The sequence below is a fragment of the Megalobrama amblycephala genome, linkage group LG15 (genome assembly GCF_018812025.1).
Source record: "Megalobrama amblycephala isolate DHTTF-2021 linkage group LG15, ASM1881202v1, whole genome shotgun sequence".
Taxonomy (NCBI): Eukaryota; Metazoa; Chordata; class Actinopteri; order Cypriniformes; family Xenocyprididae; genus Megalobrama; species Megalobrama amblycephala.
This window is the reverse complement of record NC_063058.1, coordinates 35,536,713-35,556,279: the sequence shown is the minus strand read 5'-3', so window position 1 is coordinate 35,556,279 and position 19,567 is coordinate 35,536,713. Positions and strand designations below refer to the sequence as shown.

The following is a 19,567-nucleotide window of genomic DNA, read 5'->3' as shown; positions in this document are numbered from 1 at the left end:
GTTTTAGCTCTTTGTTAGCATTTTGTTGTAACATTTTTTGTATGTTTTAACATGTTTTCTAGCATGTTTTAGCTCTTTGTTAGCATGTTTTTACTCTTTTAGCATTTGTTTTACCACATTTTTGTATATTTTAGCATGTTTCTAGCATGTTTTAGCTCTTTGTTTGTATGTTTTAGTATGTTTCAAGCATGTTTTAGCTCTTTGTTAGCATGTTTTACCACATTGCTTTTACCACATTAACACATTTTTTGTATGTTTTAGCATGTTTCTAGCATTTTAGCTCTTTGATAGCATGTTGTTAACACATTTTTTGTGTTTTAGCATGTTTCTAGCATGTTTTAGCTCTTTGTTTAGCATGTTTTAACATATTGCTTGTATGTTTTAGTATGTTTCTAGCATGTTTAGCTCTTTGCTAGCATGTTGTACCACACTTTTTTGTATGTTTTAGCATGTTTCTAGCATGTTATTAGCTCTTTGATAGCATGTTTTAACACATTGTTGTATGTTTTAATATGTTTCTAGCATGTTAAGCTCGTTCCTTGTATGTTTTAGCATGTTTTTGCTAGCATGTTTTAAGTTTGTTAACATGTTTTACCACATTGTTTATATGTTTTAGCATGTTTCTAGCATGTTTTAGCTCTTTGATAGCACATTTTACCACATTGCTTGTATTATTTAGCATGTTTAGGTTTGTTAGCATGTTTTAATACAATGATTGTTTGTTTTACCATGTTGCTAGCATGTTTTAACCCTTTATTAGCTTGTCTTAACACATTGCTTCTTTTAGCATGTTTTAGCATGTTTTAGCACTTAATTTGCATGAATTAACACACTGCTAGCATGTTTTAGCTCATCGCTAGCATTAATTAACATGTTACTAGTATGTTTTAGCTCATCGCTAGAATGAATTAACATGTTACTAGTATGTTTCAGCACAGTGATAGCATGTTTATCACATTGTTACAATGTTTTATCATGCTGCTAACATGAAATAGGATTTTGATATATTGGCTTTGTCAAGCCAACATAAACGGAAAATATGAAAATAAAAACTATTTTAAAATGTTAGAATATTGATTATACTGAAACTGATTGTTTCTCACTCCAGCCCGTCACACACAGCGATGTATCTGCGCTCACAGGACTGATGATAATTAAAGGAGTGCGTTAATGAACGCAGATGTTGAGGCGAGACTCAGACAGCAGACGCAGATCAAGGCACAGGTTCAGACTTTCATGTTCTGCTAATCAAACACGACTGCGCCTCAGAAACACTGCCAGATCGACTCACGAGCCAATACTCATGAATATTGAAACGAGCAGCGCAGTAATTATTTACATGTGTGCATCTGTCAGACATCAGTTCATTCATTACCTGTGACTTTATTCTGATCATCTCGTTCTGTTGTCATGAGGGTGGAATGAACATCACATGACATCTGTACTGACATTACACTGATACGAACACTGAATCTGAATCCCTTCCTCACAGAATGAGTGAAGTGTGTTTTAATTACGAGAGCGTCGGGTCTCAGTTAACGAACACGATTAGTCTTGTGAAGCTGCTGTAGATCAGATCTCAGATGTGAGGCTGTCGGCAGTGCAGGAATGAGTTCATAATTTTTCCATTCTGTCTCTGTATATCGGTCCATTTTCTGTCTGTCATTGATTTTCTATATTTCTCTCTCTCTCACAGCAGATGTGTGGACGGATGGACGGATTCAGGGGTAAAAGCTTCACGTTATCGATCGGACCCCATTAGGCCCGAAGCGCTGGACTTTATGGGTCTCGAATAAAACACTTTCAGAATGTGGAGCAGGTCACAGTTCATGTGACGCTTACCCTGACAAACAATCCCATATCTGAGACGGACGACTGTAGAGCAGAGTGAGCCGAGCTGGTTTATGAGAGGAGAAAATAATGCGTCTGCATCTGCTCCGTCAGCACGAGTCCACAGGCGCACTTCCTGCGCAAAGATCTGCATATTCATTGACAATCGCTGAGAGCTGAAATGAACAGTGGAGTTTATTATGCATGAATATGTCTGACACCATCAACATGAAATATGACTCATTGAGTTTAATGAGAGCAGATGCAGTCAGACGTGAACACACACGATGAACACACACCTTCAGCTCACACTGAAGAATCTCACGTGAGATCTAGTGATCGGCATTTAATTACACAAACAGCTGGAATTAAAAGTCATTCCTGAATGACTCTGGATATCGTACAGTAACATTACAAGTGCAAAAGCTCTCAAATCAGATGTGAGTGAGTCATCTGAGCTGATTCAGTGAGTCAGCGAGTCATCTGAACTGGTTCAATGAGTTATCTGAAATGATTCAGTGAGTCATCTGAGGTGATTCAGTGAGTAATTCGAACTGGTTCTAATGTATCACCAGTAATAATTCAGTGAGTCAACTGGGCATATTTAGTGAGTCATCTGATTTGATTCAGTGAGTCATCTGAAATGACTGAGTATGACTCAGTGAGTCATTTGAAATGATTCAGTGAATTATCTGATTTGATTAATTGAGTCATTTGAACTGGTTCAATTAATCATCTAAAGGCCAATTCATACTTTATCGACAGACGCAGTCGAATACTGACAGTCAGCAGATTACACCACATCACTTCTCAGACATTCTGATTCTGATTCAGCCTGTTCAATTGGCGAAAATAATCTCCAGCAGACTCCGACAGGGATAACACACTGATCCGACAAAACCTGACGAAGTGTCTGTCGCCGTCTGTCGGTGCAGTGTGAATTAGCCTTAAAATGATTCAGTGATTCATGTGATATGATTCAGTGAGTCACCTGAACTAATTTAGTACGTCATCTGAACTGGTTCAATGAGTCATCTGAGCTGATACAGTGAAAGAGTGAGTCATCTGAATTGTTCAAATGAGTCATCTAAGTTGATTCAGGAAGCAAGTGAGTCATCCTGAGATTCGAGATGCATTGGCGCTGCGCAGACTGATCGGCGTATGACATCAAAGTACCATGAAGAGCGACTGAAAAGCATAAAGAGTCGTATGCTCTCGCGGTACTTTGATGTCATACGCCGATCGGTCTGCGCAGCGTCGATGTATCTTGAACAAGCCTAGTGAGTCATCTGAACTAGTTCAATGAGTCATCTGAGCTGATACAGTGAACGAGTGAGACATTTGAATTGATCCAATGAGTCATTTAAGCTGATTCAATGAGTGAGTGAGTCATCGGAGCTGATACAATGAGTCATCCAAACTGGTGCAATGAGTCAACAGAGCTGATACAGTGAATGAGTGAGTCTTTTGAACTGATCCAATGAGTCATCTAAGCTGATTCAATGAGTGAGTGAGTCATCGGAGCTGATACAATGAGTCATCCAAACCGGTGCAATGAGTCATCTGAGCTGATACAGTGAATGAGTGAGTCTTTTGAACTGATCCAATGAGTCATCTAAGCTGATTCAATGAGTGAGTGAGTCATCGGAGCTGATAAAATGAGTCATCCAAACCGGTGCAATGAGTCATCTAAGCTGATTCAAGTCATCTGAGCTGATTCAGGAAGCAAGTGAGTCATCTGAGCTGATACAGTGAATGAGTGAGTCATCTGAACTGGTTCAATGAGTCATCCAAGCTGATTCAATGAGTGAGTGAGTCATCAGAGCTGATCCAATGAGTCATCCAAACTGGTGCAATGAGTCATCTGAGCTGATACAGTGAACGAGTGAGTCTTTTGAACTGATCCAATGAGTCATCTAAGCTGATTCAAGTCATCTGAGTTGATTCATGAAGCAAGTGAGTCATCTGAGCTGATACAATAGGCTTGTTCGAGATGCATCGGTGCTGCTCAGGCCGATCAGCACACCGTAAGAACGACTGAAATGCATAAGGAGTCGTATGCTCTTGCGGTTCTTTGATGTCATACGCCAAACCAGTCTGAGCAGCGCCGATATATCTCGAACAAGCCGAATGAGTCATCTAAGCTGATTCAATGAGTGAGTGAGTCATCAGAGCTGATAAAATGAGTCATCCAAACCGGTGCAATGAGTCATCTGAGCTGATACAGTGAATGAGTGAGTCTTTTGAACTGATCCAATGAGTCATCTAAGCTGATTCAAGTCATCTGAGTTGATTCATGAAGCAAGTGAGTCATCTGAGCTGATACAATAGGCTTGTTCGAGATGCATCGGTGCTGCTCAGGCTGATCAGCACACCGTAAGAACGACTGAAATGCATAAGGAGTCGTATGCTCTTGCGGTTCTTTGATGTCATACGCCAAACCAGTCTGAGCAGCGCCGATATATCTCGAACAAGCCGAATGAGTCATCTGAACTGGTTCAATGAGTCATCCAAGCTGATTCAATGAGTGAGTGAGTCATCAGAGCTGATAAAATGAGTCATCCAAACCGGTGCAATGAGTCATCTGAGCTGATACAGTGAATGAGTGAGTCTTTTGAACTGATCCAATGAGTCATCTAAGCTGATTCAAGTCATCTGAGTTGATTCATGAAGCAAGTGAGTCATCTGAGCTGATACAATAGGCTTGTTCGAGATGCATCGGTGCTGCTCAGGCTGATCAGCACACCGTAAGAACGACTGAAATGCATAAGGAGTCGTATGCTCTTGCGGTTCTTTGATGTCATACGCCAAACCAGTCTGAGCAGCGCCGATATATCTCGAACAAGCCGCATGAGTCATCTGAACTGGTTCAATGAGTCATCCAAGCTGATTCAATGAGTGAGTGAGTCATCAGAGCTGATAAAATGACTCATCCAAACTAGTGTAATGAGTCAACTGAGCTGATACAGTGAATGAGTGAGTCTTTTGAACTGATCCAATGAGTCATCTGAGTAGATTCAGTGAGCAAGTAAGAGCAAGTAAGTCACCTGAGCTGGTTCAATGAGTCATCTGAGGTGATTCAGTGATTCAGTCCATGATTCCGATTGATGACTCCTGTGCTTCATCGAGTAATTTAGTTGGATTGATCCATTAAAAATGACCAACTGAGTGATATGAAACAGTACTAGCCCATCTCAAGCACACAGAATCATGGGAAACGCGGTCATAAGAAGCTGAAGTGGACTCGTTCAGACTCCTTCACTCGTTAATGATCAGATTAGTTGGATCAACACAGACTAATCAGACTAAGCTCAAGAGCCGTTTACTCCTGAACACAGCGTAAATGAAGTAGGCAAACACACATCGAGTGGAGAGCCGTTCACCCTGTCAGCCGGATTGATTGAGTGGACGAGTGTTTGTTTAAGACATCGGGAGTCTGTGACCGGCAGGGATTCAGGATTCAGGATTCAGGATAGAAACACAGTCCAGTTTGTTGTAGCATGTGTTTATGTGGTGAAACATTCCAGCATTGGACGTCTATCAGAACGAATCAGGAATGTTCCTCGGCTCTCGTGTGAATAAAAGCCAAGAATCTGCTTCCTCTTTCTCGTCCAGCTCGACCAATCATCTCAACGCCTGTCAGACTCCACCAATCAGAGCAGGACAGGAAGTACAATGCGGCCCACACAGCGTCAGGGCTCTTTTCTCATGATAACGCCCGTCATGTTCCCTCTTTTGTCACGGCTGGCTTCAGTGTCTGCTTTATGGCACGGTAGAAATGCATTGTGCCATTGAAGGCGAGACATTGACCGTGACATGAGCAGGAGGAGGTCCGTCGACCCCTGACCGGACGGACCCCACATTCTCTCTTCTCAACAATGGAGCGAGACTCAGATCCCAGCGGGCCGGTCAGCGTTACGGGCGTCTGGACGGCGGCCCGCGGCACTGCTCGCACTCGCTGAGAGTCCACAATGCCTCCATTTACGCTCCCAACGCCAAGAATCCTTCACATCACTGTCAGCGGCGCTCCCACGAGTCCGTCTGGATCGCAGCGACTCAGGTGCAGGAGGTCAAGCCGGAGTCGTTGGTTTAAGTGGATAATGAAGAGCTTCAGAGAAGATGAAGGTCGTACAGCTGCTCTGATGGAGGCCGTTTAACAGCTTCTGCTGCTCAGATGACCAGCTCAACAGTGCTGGAAGAGTTAAAGTCACGTTTATGAAATATGAACACCAATCAAAGCTCTCGGTGAATTAAATATATTCCTCATGCTGTCGCTGACGTCTGTGTTATACTGATAAACTCATCTTCATCATCTTCATCATCTAACGGAGGTCTGAAACACATCTCAGTGATGAACTGAAGCACACAGATCATAGACCTTATAATAAACACAACGTTATTGAGCACTGTGACATTTACTAGCAATTTCTGAGAGAAAATTGTTTCAAAGTAATTCCTAACTAATATATTTCATTAGTGGAACTGCAGCTGTTTCAGCCAGGTGTTTCAAACGGGTCCGGGGAAAAGTTTAGAAAACAGCAGTGTAAAACATTTACAAATAAATAAATAAAAATAAGAATAAACTTAATTCATTAATTCATTAATTAGATAAAAAAATTAAAAAATAATAAAAAATAAATAACAATTAATTACAATTTTATTTAAATAAATAAATTATAAAATAATACGTTAGATAAAAATATATTTAAATTAAATAAATGAAATAAATAAATACATCAATAAAAACACTAGATTTAAATGAATAAATGATAAATTAATATATATTATTTTAAATATAACAAACAATATTAGATTAAAAAAGTATTAAAATTAATTAAAGAAATAAAAATAACTAACTACACAAATAATTTGAGTAAAATGTAAAAAAATTTATTATTTGTATATTTATAATTTGATTTAAATAAAATTGATAAAACTAAATAAATGGAACTTAAATAAAATATTTAAATAAATAAAAATATGAAAAGCAGCTAAATATAAAGACTAAATACATTAATTAAAATAAAAAACAATTAAATTAAATTAAATATTTGGATTAAATAAATTAATAATAAATTAATACATGATTCTGATTAAAAATAAATGAATAAAATGCTTACATCTAACAGTACACTACTATACTGTACAAAATTATTTTCATGATTTCTTATAACATTTTTTCTTTTGTCAAATCAACTTAGATAATTAATGTGGTTCAGCTAACATAATATTTTGAGTTTCTGTTTATTAAACTAATCGCCTTCATTGTATTAACTCAAATTTTTCATTTCAATGAACTCAAAATGTTAAGGAAACCAGGAAACTTACTTTTTCAATTTAAACCAAAAATAAGATTTACAGTGAGTAAAAAAACACAATGATGTGATGTAAAAGAAATGAAATATTTTACATATTAATAATATGAATTTTTCACAGTATTAATTAGATATATATAGCTGCCTTTTAAATTTGCAAGGAAACATTTACCAGGATGATCAAATCTGGGAGTTTGTGTAACTAAAAGATTGAAATCCGCTGCTTTAATCAGCACTGGTGTGTGTTTATCTGCATTCATTCACATCTGTCAGTGATTTCACTGCTTCAGCAAAGATCACCATGGCAACACACACACACACACACACACACACACACACACACACACACACTCCTGACACGCTGACATCATCAATGTGAGACACATATTTCACTGTCAGAGGAACAACAGCGGCCCAGCGTGTGTGTGTACGGCGAGCGGCGAGGGACACACTCCATCATTCCTCTGTTCTTCACTGACAGAGCGACACCATAAACTAAACCAGCTTCGCTTTCATCTGACGCACTGGAGTGCAAAAGCTGTAAAACAAGCCAGATTTACAGACACATGAATCGCTTGACTTCAGGAGCCTCTTGATTGTCATGCTAATGTCACCAGTGTTTCAGAGGATCCTCAGCGCTGGTGCTGAAACACACTAACAGTCCTGACCTCACACACATCTGACCCTTCAGTGTGAGTGTTTCAGGTGTGTTACCACTGAACCCTTTCCACCAGCTGTGTGTGTGTGTGTGTGTTTATCAGTCTCTCGCAGAATCATAATCCAGCCGCTCTGACCGCAGGCGCCGCACGTGTAATTGGATTTTATTCCACCATGGAGAATCCAATCACAGCCGGGCCCATTCAATTCCACTAACCAGCCCAGATGAACTCACACAAACACGGGAGCGACTCCCACCACATCCCAATGAAACCAGTGGAAATTAAAGAGGGGCGGAAGCTCGGAGCAGAGCTCACGTTTCAGGTTAACAAAACCCGCCGTCTCCGGTTCCTGCGAGAGGGGTGTGTGCGGACGCTGCCTTTCACCCGCTGCACAATAGCAAATTGGATCTCTAGTATCCGGATCAGTCCTCCTGCAGACCCCTATGGAGATTCCCAGGAGAAGACATTAAAGCAGGAAAACTCAGAGCCGAAGGGAATCCCTCGGCATTAATGAGGAAACGTACAATTAGTGAACAAGCGCTGATTAAACTACTCCACCGGTGCTCGAGTTTGTAAAGGATAAGCAGAGATTTGAGCATGCAGTGCCAGCACTAACCCACCTAGCAACCACCCACACACCTTAGCAACCACATGGCAATGTGTTAAGAGACACAGCAACGCTCTGACAATCACACACACACACACACACGATCATGTGGAAGTCAAGCTTACATCTTCAGAAAATGGAAAAAGAAAAAAATCTTAAGAAAAAATATATTATGTATATATTATGTATATAACTTTTATATATTTATGAAATATTCTGAATAAATTCAGAAATATATATTCTTTTTCCAGAAATATATATTTAATTGTATAGATTTTTTTTTACAGATTTCTGAAAAAGAAAATTATATATATATATATATAAAATTAATATCACATTTTCTTCAGAAAACATTTTTAAATAATGTTTAAATAATCTTCTTCAGGAATAAGTAAATAAATAAAATAATATATATAATATATATATATTCTTCAGAAAATGATAATGCTAAAGAATAATATTCTTTAGAATATTAAAAATATTAATTATATATAAATTCTTTAGGAATAAATAAATAAATAATAAATAAATTATATATATATATATTATTCAGAAAAATGTTTAAATTAAATTATATTTTACACTTCATAAATATGTTAAAAAACAATTAAAAATGAATTAAAAATATCACTTTTCTTGGGAAACTAAATTTAAAAAAATCTAATTTTCTTCAGAATCTATAAAATTGAATATATATATATATGATTTTTGTCAGAAAACATGAAAAAAATCACATTTTCTTCAAGAAAATGTACAAAATAAATTAACAACATTAAATGACCATACCACACCATTTTAAAATAACATAAAATACCATATATCTCATTTTCTACAGAAACTACAGTAAATAACTTAAAATATAGGTCTATATACAGTATATATCACATTTTCTTCTGAATTTTTTTTTTTTTTTTTTTTAAATCACATTTGTTTGAAAACAATCTCATTTTCTGAAGATAAAATTTAGAAAATGAATTTTCTGAAATTTCCCCCCCCCCACCATCACCACATTTTTCACATTTGTAAACCTATTTGTTTTTTAATTGTTGCCAGTTTATTTATTAGACCCAATGGAGCAGCTAACTAAACTAAACTAACTAAACTAAACTAAACTAAACTAAATGTCAGCGTTACATCCTCCTCCAGCGTTTCTGAACAGGTCTGCTCAAGACGGGTTTAAACCGGGTTAAGAGGGCTGAATGTCAGAGCAGAGGATCATGGTCCTAATCTCCCTGCGTCTGTGGCATTGTTCATTTCTCCAGCTGTCTGAGATCACATCTGTAAGCCTCCCGTTTCCCAGCATCCATATGGAGCGAACAGACTCTCCAATAAAAGCTGATAATGTGCTCACGATGCTCCACTCCTCTCCGTCTGTGTTTACTGTGATCGACTTCATGAATCTGACTCCGTTTGTGTCTCTTAAATCCATCAGAGGTCCTGCTTTGGTTCAATCACAGATTAAATGCGAGGCCAAACACACATTACTCTCTGCGGTCACAAAGAGACTTTCACTATTAGCTGAAGATGTTCAGAGCTTCTGCCAAGCCGCAGATCACAGCGAGATGACAAGACTTCAGCAACACGACAGCTCAAACGACTCACGAGAGAAGACACTTCCACTGCAAAACATTCGGTATTTCTGTTGTTTTCCAGCACAAACATCTAAACATTAATTCTGATCTGTCACCTCAAGACTTGCACATGAATTAACGTCTGAGACAGTGAGAATCTGTGATAAACAGTGTAAGGAGAGCTGGAGGAGTTGCTTCGAGTGCCATCCTGATTAATTACACAGAACAAGATGATTCCTGCTCACGGTTTGAAGCGTATTCGAGATCAGCAGCAGATATATGTACTCAGACAGAGATGCTCACGTAACCCCTGTCTGAACCGCCTGCTCTGAGCGGGACTCGAACCCGGGTCCCTGGCATGGGAGACAGGCCCTCTAACAAGGAGGCTCTTGCGTCAGTCGCGACTCACTCGAGCGCCTCTGGAGATCAGGAGTGAGTTTGACACTCAGAGACGCTGAAGGAAATCCAGTTACACAAGATTCATGTCTTATTGATCCATCTGAAGATCTAATAATATTGAAGAACAAGAGAAATCTTCAGCTTTGACTGAATATTTGAACCTATTCTGTTATAACAAATCATCAATTACTTCATCTATGAATCACTAAGGAATAGAAGAAGAGGATTTGAGGATCATTGCTTGTGTTTTGTTTCTAATCCACACACATTCTGTTTCATAAAGAATAACCGTTCATATTAAGGTATAAATACAGTTAGAACACAGATCTGAGAGCTGTGCTGCTGGTGTAGCATGGCACAGGTCGTGTTTGTGCCGCTGATCCCGGATCAGTGTGAATCTGAGCGAGTCACAGCTGACAGACTGAATTAGGCTCCTGAAAAACAGCACTAATACCTATTGTCCTCAGGCCTCCTGTGATTGGCCCATTCGAATCCCTGAGTCACGTGACCTCCTGACTGATGAGTGGAGGGTTTTTCATTTGATTCAGCTCTAATGTGCTGATTTTAATGGGTTTTTGACCTCAATCTCTTATAAGCATTTCCAAGCCCAGACGAAGATTAGAGGAGGGAGATTATGATCCAACCAGCAATGAACAGCAAAACAAGACCGGCATTGTTACCCACCGACGGGACATTACGGCTTCAGACGGGACAAAACATCATGTCCTTCCTCAGGGTTTCTGTATGAACATCAAGATGCATTTACTGGAGAAGAGAAACGACTGAAAGTGAAATAAAACAAGAACAAACATCTGCCAATGGAGTCAGAATAATAAACTGAATTCAAAAGTAAGACAAGATTATTTTTCTGACTCCACTGGCAGATATTTGCTGTTTTCCAGCACAGATATCTGGAAAACAAGACAGAAATACTGAGTCTTCCTTTTGAATTCAGTGTTCAGTGTGCAGTTTGGATCCTTCAGTATATCAGAGATGAGCTTGACTCCTGATTCACATCTTTTTTTGCAGTGTGATGTATTTTCTATGAAATCTGAGCAAAACTGTCCTCAGATCAGCTCCAGTTGGTGTGACGGGAAGTTTCCCATGATTCCTCTGGACGTGAATAAAGGCTGATTGGTCTCAGTGCAGCAGTGAAAGCAGGAGAGAGCCAAGCTGTCACAGTGTCTGGATTAAACACCCCTCGCTGTTCACACACACACACACATACACACACACACACACTCTCTCTCACACACACACACAGCAATAAACTCGAGGTGTTTTCTCTCCGCTGTGCTTCTCTCCTTCCATCTGTAATCTGAGATCTTCCCCACAGAGTCGATCTGTCCATCAGACCTGCATTACTCTCAACGCTCTTCCTGCTCACGCCTCGTTAATGTAAACAACAACAACAGCAGCAGCCTAATGGACAATCCCTGAAACACACACGTCTACAGATTTACATGACAGCGTTTAATGTTCAGTTATGTTAGACATAACAAGCGACCACAGAAATGTCGCAGTACTCGAGTCAATATTATTCTTGTTTTCCTGCGGTTCAGAACGAGAGGAACCCGAGCCGATCACGTTACGAACAGAAGACAGACGCTGTGAGATCTACAGACCCACGTCAAACACTGCATGAAGCTGGAGCAAGAGCTACACCTGACTGATTAATACCCTGACAGAGCGAGTCGACCGATAGATTAATGTCATTTAACACTTTGAGAAGAGCTGTTTCAGTACTGTGCTGAGATCTAAAGCCTTATTTATATTCAGAAATTGGAGAGCATAGATGAATATGGACTCATATTTTAAGTTGAGGTCTGACTGTTGAAAGCAGAATCCAGATTCAAAGCTTGCACTTCATGCTCATCTAAACCCCTTAACTATAAGGATCGAGTAAATACAAGTCTTCAAATGAGATTTGGTCCATCCTGACAATAGCTGGCCATGACAACACTATAAATTCAGCAGTGACTTTGATGGATCAAACCAGGGGTTCTGAAGATCCTCTTTCCTGATCAAACTCACGGCCTGTGTTTCTCCAGTAATCCTGAAGACCTTGAGCTGTTTCAGGTGAGCTTGATTTAGAGTCCGAGATGAAAGAGGATCTTTAATGTGACGATGAAGAACCGTACAGTGAGCGCTGCGGTGGACCTGATCACCAGCCGTGACTGTCATTTTCCTTCCCATCTGTTTCTCTAGATTAGAGACTTCTTCCTTTGATTCATTTCCAAAAACGTTCATTCAGTTCCAGATTAAAATGAGCCGATTCAACGTTCTCAGAAACAATATAATGCCGCATCTTCAAGTCCTGCCATGATTTAAGATTAAAACTGTGTAAAAAGATCTGCACCAATGCTAGAATCAATGCTACACTTATATATCCTAATCATTAGTGAACAAACATGTATTCATTTCCATCTCAAATTAATACATTATTAGCTAACTGTGATTTGTAGATGTGCATTTCTGAAATCCATAACAATGTATCATGAAGAGAGATATACATATAAATGAACCTAATTAAAAATGGCATTTGTTTAAAAACTCTTCTTTTTTCATTCCACAGAATTTATGATTATTAAGAGGAGACACAGAAAGACTTTTTTTTTTTTAAATATATATATATATATATATATATATATATATATATATATATATATATATATATATATATATATATATATATATATATACTTTTGTCAATATTTGGGTCATTTCTTCTCAACTCTTCACAAAGTTCTCCTAACCATCTTTCATCTTCACAGCAGTTCATTTCACATTCAGAATGCAGTAAAACTACCAAATCTAGTCTCAAATCAAGTCATTCTTCACCAACAAACACACCGTCACTCATAAAACACAAACAACAGGGAGAATTATAGAATATTTTCTGCAGTTTGTTTGATGATGATCAAGTCACCTTCATTTATAAAGCGCTAGTCTACACTAGAGACTGTTTCACAGCAGCTCTGGAGGAACATCTGTCCAGGTTAAAGGATCAGTTCACTTTCAAATGAAGATCAGCCCCTCAAGCCATCCTAGGTGTATTTGACTAGCTTCTTTCTGATAAACACAATCAGAGAAATATGAATAAATATCCTGACGCATCCGAGCTTTATAATGGCAGTGAACGGGATCAACGAGTATGAGCTGAAGAAAGTGTCTCCATCATTCATCAACGTAGCACGGCTCCAGAGGGTTAATAAAGGCCTTCTGAAGTGAAGTGATGCGTTTGTGTAAAAAAATCTCCATATTTAAACAAGTTATGAAGTTCTGTAAGTTGGATAGGGAATGTGTAGGATGTAGTGTAAGCTTTGAGAACGGCGAGAGTTTTACACTTTCTTCAAACGTTAAACACAGAAGGTGATCTGGCGGAAGCTACATATTTGACTTCATAACTTGTTTAAATATGAATATTTTTCGTGCACAAACTCATCGCTCCGCTTCAGAAGGTGTTTATTAACCCCTGGAGATGGACACGAGCTCTCTGTACAGCAGCAGCGCTCCATCTTCAGTCGAGGAGCGTCAGATGATCGTACGCTCTCACGGTCAAAAGTATAAAAGAAGAACTACAGCAACTAAAGTACTGTAGGAGACACAAACAGAGGCGCCATCTTGATTTTTTTCTTTTTGTGTGTGTGTGTGTGTGTGTCGGGCCTCTTGAGATTATGCAAATTTGAGGAGGATTTGGAGAGGCTGAAGGGAGCGTCTCTGTGTTGTTTTGCAGATTTATTATGATCATCACAGCCTGAACTACATCACGACTTTATCTGAACATCACCACAGAACATCATTCCACTCGTCTCTCAGTCTATAAACACGAGAGTCACATTTACAGTGATGCACATGCTGATGTTCGTGTAGATTGAGAGACGACGGGCTTTCAAACCGGCTCCAAAAACTGTGTAAAAATAAATTAATAAATAAATAAAAATAAAAATATTTACATTAATAAATAAATTAAAAATATTTAAATAAACATTAAAAATAAATAAATTGACTAATGAAAACAAAAAAATAGGGGAAAAATAAGAAATTGATGCTTCACATTTCTTCTTGACATGATTGACAGTGAATGATTATCACTCATGTTTGCTGAGGTGATGGACAGAGCGACATCATCAGTGCACTGGTCATTTGTCCTGAATCATCTGTCACTCAGAGGTCAGTCAGAGTGCAGCGGAGCATGCTGGGAAGCCCTAAACACAACATTCCAGAGCTCCGCTTCTTGCTGAACTTAAGGAGCCCCACACACTGCTGAAGATAAAGACACACACACACACACACACCAAACAGACCGTCTTTGTCCGTCGCATCCCCCTCCTCAGAGATCTCACACACACACACACACATTAAGATATAGTGTCAACACGGACCGGCTGCCTGTAGATTATCCTCATAACCTGACATAAACACAGGAAACACATCACCTGATCTAACAGACACCGACCAATCAGGAGGAGCGGAACTCAAACTCATTCTTAAATATTAATATGCCTTATAAAGATGCCGAAAGAGATATTATAATTGCATGCAAATCAGAGTCAGAAATCATGTAAACCAGGAATAAATGCATTAATCAGGATCACCCAGAGAATATGAACATCATTTCATTTATAAACACCAAGAGCTCATTTATATTTACTCAGTGTAATGAAAATGCTGAATATATCTGTGTTTGGCTCAGATGACATCATGTGCAGGTATTTTTGGACTTCAAACCCATCAGGAGAGGAAGAATCTTCTTCAGACAGTGACAGAAGCAGGCCGAGCCGGAGCAAGAGATCACCTCCGGATGATTATATTCATACGAGAGGAATCTGTGACGACGTCACGAGTGTGAGAGAGTTATTGTCATCTTCATGCAGAATACCCAGCATGCCTCAGCAGCCCACAGTGGCATTCACGTCCAGCCGCTCCTCCCACGACACGCTTCTTTCCCATGAGCATCACACACACACACACACACACGTGTCTGCGGAGCCTCGTCTAATGCGGCCCATCTGCCGGTTATGGATCGCTGGGAAGCTGAAATGAGCTCATCATGAAACATATTCGCTCTGCCAACGCCGCAAACACAGTCTCCAGTCATCCGCTGTCCCAAATACTGTCGGGAAGACTGGGATCTGTCGGCATGACGGTTGAGCTGCTATTGAAAAGCTCCGGCGCGGCAGACAATGAACCGTCGCACTCATTAGCATTGTATTAATTGGGAGATGTGACCCAGTAATGGAATGCAGTGTGTGTGTGTGTGTGTGTGTGTGTGTGTGTGTGAGGATCCCCAGAAGTTAGCTAAACATGACCCCATTTGGACATTTGAAAACAATGTGTTTATGGTCCATTCTACAGAACTGGTGCAATCTGCTGTCCCACAACCAAAACACAGTTATAAAGCATTTAATTATTCAAATTTCAGATGTTTACTAAGATCCTTCTATTATCTACTGAATCACACAATAATATTTAAAATATCAGTAAGAATAATATATATAAAATCATCATTTATTGGTTACTTTCAGTTGGGAGGAGTCTGTCCCGAACCCTGACCCCTAAACTTCAACTGGTGAAAATGATATTGAAATATTTTTTGCATTTTTTCCATTGTTGTTTTTGAAAAAATATATTTCTGATTTTTCTTAAAAAAAAAAAAAGAAGTTAAAAAATATTTTATATTTTATTTTTAAATCATGAAACTTTATGTAAAAAGTGTGTCCCTCATGTTCATGTCACTACAGAAACAGTGTGTGTTTGAGTCATTGTCTGATTTTAACACACTTCTACATTTCTGATCAGGAAATATTCCTGTGTTCCTCCTCTCACAGCAGAGAGATCATCATTCTGAGTTAAATGTGTTCAGAAGTCTGAAAATCAAAAATATCTAAAATTGTCACTACCGAAACAGTCACGACCGAAACGTTCCGTTTGTGACATCATTGTTTTTTTGGGGTGTTATTCCATAAAATATAGTGTTTATGTGTGTTCAACTGTTCAGAACTGTGCTAGATAACCATGTAATTATCATCTTTGCGCGGCTCAAAAGTCAATACCGAAACATGTTTTGATCATGAGTGACATCATTGTTTTTGTAGTGACAAAAGGGAACACATTATCATTTATTGGGGGGAAATAAACTAAATTTTAGCACAGTTATGCACATCAGTGTTTTAATATGTGAGTTAAATTGTGTCATGTGATGCGGTCACTACCAACACATTACTGTCACTACCGAAACTGTGCATCACGACCGAAACATGGGATGTTTTGTCAAAAATAAAGTATATTGAATGATCAACTCAGATGTTATTATAGTGTTTGGTTCAATGTTTATTCAAACTAATGAATCCTTCACTTTGAAATCAGTTTGATAAACTTTATGACTTTTACAACGAAAGATTGGATTCAAAATACAACAAATCTCATAAATTACACTTGAAATATTGTTAATGTTGTAATTGTTATTGATTTACCTGTGAAAGCTTTTTTAAAAATAGCAAAATATATATTTCCAAGATAGATGTAAACAAAATCTTAACAGGTCAATGTGACCCTTCTTATTAAATTATTGATTCTTGTGTTTCGGTAGTGACAAATTTGGGGAGAGGAAAAATATTCCAAAACTTTCTGAAAATACAATATGAGAATGATGATGGGCCCAAACCCCAGCGGCTGTCCCTCGCCATGGCAACAATGTTCGAGATCGTTTGTAATTTCGCATGCTCAGTGTCTTTGTTTCATGTTGACCAAAATATCTTACTTCCTGTTGGTCAGAGCTAATGACTGTAAATTAGAAAGTTGTCCGGCTTAATGAGAACAAGATGTGTACTGAGTTTGGTGACCCCCTCCCCCCCACTTTTGTCAGAAGGTGGCGCTGTAGAGCCCCTCCTCCACACTCATTTCTAAGGCTTCACCCATGTCTACTGGCCGACGAGTTTCATGCAATTTGAAGCATGCTATGAGCCTCAAAAACACCCAAGTTTGATGTGTTGCCATGGCAACAGTATTTAAGATATCAAGAATCCTTTCACAGGGTACACCTGCCATGTTTTGACATTATTCTGATGAAGTTTGAAGCAAACTGGGTAAAATTAAGAGGGGGATTTCAAAGCATTTTGAAAGTGACACACTTCCTGCTGCCAGTTGGTGGTGCTATAACTTTGACTCACAATAGTTACATCCATGTGTGTTCCTTGGATATTATACAATTATACAAATTCTGTGGAAAAATATTTTTTTTCCCACTCTGACTGAACCAATTCTGTTGAATGACCCATATATATAGCCTATATATTTATATAGGTGTGTTAATATAAGGTAATTATATATATATATATATATATATGCTTTTTCATAGGACTAGTTTTCTTCGATTCTGACTAGTAAAACAAGTTACAGAAAACTTGAAACTGAAGGAACGCTTTAGTTTTAAGCTTATAAACAAACAAAAATCCTGACCCGGGCCCTAATTTAAATAACATTGTTGGCTTTCACATAAATCTGGAGAAAAAAGTCTGTCACAAATGAAAATAATCGGATATAATCTGATTCAAACCGCGCGCGCTCCCGCGCCGCACCTGCTCGCGTCACCTGAACACAACATCACAACTACTACTACAACATCACCACATCACACAACACTACACAACACAGACAGAGTATCGCAGAAATTATATTTCATTACAGTCTGACAGTGAAACTGACTAATAAACGAGATAAACTCGCATAAATGAGCCGAAATAAGAGAAGTATCGTCACATCTGCAGCACTCGAGAGGATATTACCTCATTAAATAACACATCTCACATAATTTACCTCATTAAATAACACATCTCACGTCATTTACCTCATTATCATGAGAAAAACGAGAATTGAGCAATTCTGAACACATTTCTACAGTCCCGAGCGTTTGACAGCTGCGCGTTTCTGCGCGCAAAACTCCTGAATCACGCGATTAAACCGAGAGATATGATATAAAACACCAGTTACTGGACCTACTGAAACCTGCTCGGTCCTGGTCCTGGTCCTGGTTCTGGTCTGCGGTCCTGTGACTGTCTCTGTCCTGCGCTGCGACTGACTGGACTCTCCGCGCGCTCATCTCCAGTATGCCCGCGGATCGCGGGTGCGCGCTGTTCTCTCGCGGGGACGCGCAGTGCTCCAGCAGCCCGAGCTGACGAGCTTGTTTTGAGGTTTCTCACTGGATGCAGGAAAACATCACTGGAGATTTCCCAGAATTCAGTTTGAGATCAGCCAGGCGTCCCGTCTGAGAACAGAGCCGTAAACACTCCATCAGAGACTGATTCACTGATTCACGAGTTCACTGAACCGAGTCCCTCCGCACAGATCAATGAACCACAGCCCTGATGAGGAGAAGCAGAATATCTAGAGTTCAGCGCATAACAAACTGAATTCACACAGACATACAGGCTCGAGGATCTTTCCATTGCACAAACAAAACTTTGTTTACATAAAACGATTCTTAGAACTGATGATCACTGAGAAGTTCTTTGAGGAACCAAAATGTTTCGAAATATTATCATTTAAAAAACAATCATAGCATCTCATCTTCACACACACTTCAGCTTCAGCGCTGATAAACTGAGCACTAGTTTATTCCTGAACCCTGCTATTGATTGTGATGTTTGTGTCAAAAGCATCAGTAATTACCTGTAATACATGGCTTATAGGTAATTATAAAAATAATATAATTGTAACTACACTTATAATGCAGTAATAAGTCTATAAATATGTTTATAAAATAGTAATACTTATAAATAAGTATAAATGGAGCTATTCATTATAAGCATGTGCTTCATAGAAAGTGTTACTGAAGTGTCTGTTAAAGAGATAAATGTCAAATATAGCTGCCAGCAGCGATGATGGGCCCAAACCCCAGCGGCTGTCCCTCGCCATGGCAACAATGTTCGAGATCGTTTGTAATTTAGCATCCTCAGTGTCTTTGTTTCATGTTGACCAAAATATCTGATTTCCTGTTGGTTCGAGCTAATGACTGTAAATTAGAAAGTTGTCCAGCTTAATGAGAACAATATGTGAACTGAGATTGGTGACTGTAGGTAAAACTCCCCCCCCCACCTTTGTCAGAAGGTGGCGCTGTAGAGCCCCTCCTCATTTCTAAGGCTTTGCCCATGTTTACTGGCTAACGAGTTTCATGCCATTCGAAGC

General features: G+C 39.0%; 1 protein-coding gene across 1 annotated transcript in view; it reads right to left on the bottom strand.

The window, feature by feature from the left end:
* The window catches only part of LOC125246778 (neuronal cell adhesion molecule-like), a 58,272-nt gene extending 39,466 nt beyond the window's left edge, over positions 1–18,806 (bottom strand). The window contains 1 exon segment of the mRNA XM_048157809.1: positions 18,379–18,806. The gene's annotated coding sequence lies outside the window, so the exon portion shown is untranslated.
* Positions 18,807–19,567: the final 761 nt, after the last annotated feature.